Source organism: Sinocyclocheilus anshuiensis, unplaced genomic scaffold, assembly GCF_001515605.1.
Source record: "Sinocyclocheilus anshuiensis isolate Anshui unplaced genomic scaffold, SAMN03320099.WGS_v1.1 scaffold2109, whole genome shotgun sequence".
In the NCBI taxonomy this organism is placed as follows: Eukaryota; Metazoa; Chordata; class Actinopteri; order Cypriniformes; family Cyprinidae; genus Sinocyclocheilus; species Sinocyclocheilus anshuiensis.
The window spans coordinates 340,741-341,493 of record NW_015552709.1 but is presented as its reverse complement, the minus strand read 5'-3'; positions in this window follow the sequence as shown (position 1 = coordinate 341,493).

Sequence of the window (753 nt, the reverse complement as noted above, 5' to 3'; positions counted from 1 at the left end):
TCAGACTTTTGAGGCATGTAAACCTAAAGCAAGCATCCAAAAGAAATGATCAAAACAATCATGAAACTGAAAACTGATAATGGATATTGTATTATGATTATGTTTTTAAATAAGCAGCCTATTTGTGAAAGATGTAATTATTGAAAAGACGTTACCTCCTCATAAATATGCTGCTTCATGCTTATCAAATCTTTTCCTGTCTGCATGAGAATTTATGCACAGAAGCACAGATGAGTGAGGAGGTGGATCAGAAAGAGAGAGAGTGTTTGGTTCATGTAAGAGTCATGGTGTCGCATTGTTTTAGCAATATGAAATAGAGCTGTGCTTTGAAGACCGCTCAGCACAAGACAAATGCACAGGGTTTTTATCAAACCACAATATGCAGTTCAACTAATTCTGAGTAAACACTAATATTGTAAAAACATATTTATGAATTCAAAATATTTTTTTTGTGAATGTATCACTAAAGGTATGTAATATTAACCCAATGTTAATAGTGGGTTAAAAGGATGTCGAAAAATCGGTTATATAGCGTTATAGCGTTGTGGACATCACAGCAGGACTGATATTTTTCCTCAAATTTGCTGCTTATTCTTTCCTTTATCATCATTTTGAATCTCGCTGCACACAAAGTTTGACATCAATTTTCCAGTTCCTTGAACTACAGCAGAACCTTTAAACTTCCTCAGTTCACCCACTGTGAGAGATGGTATCAGACCTCATGAGCAACATGCTGGTGAGAAATAGATGGCG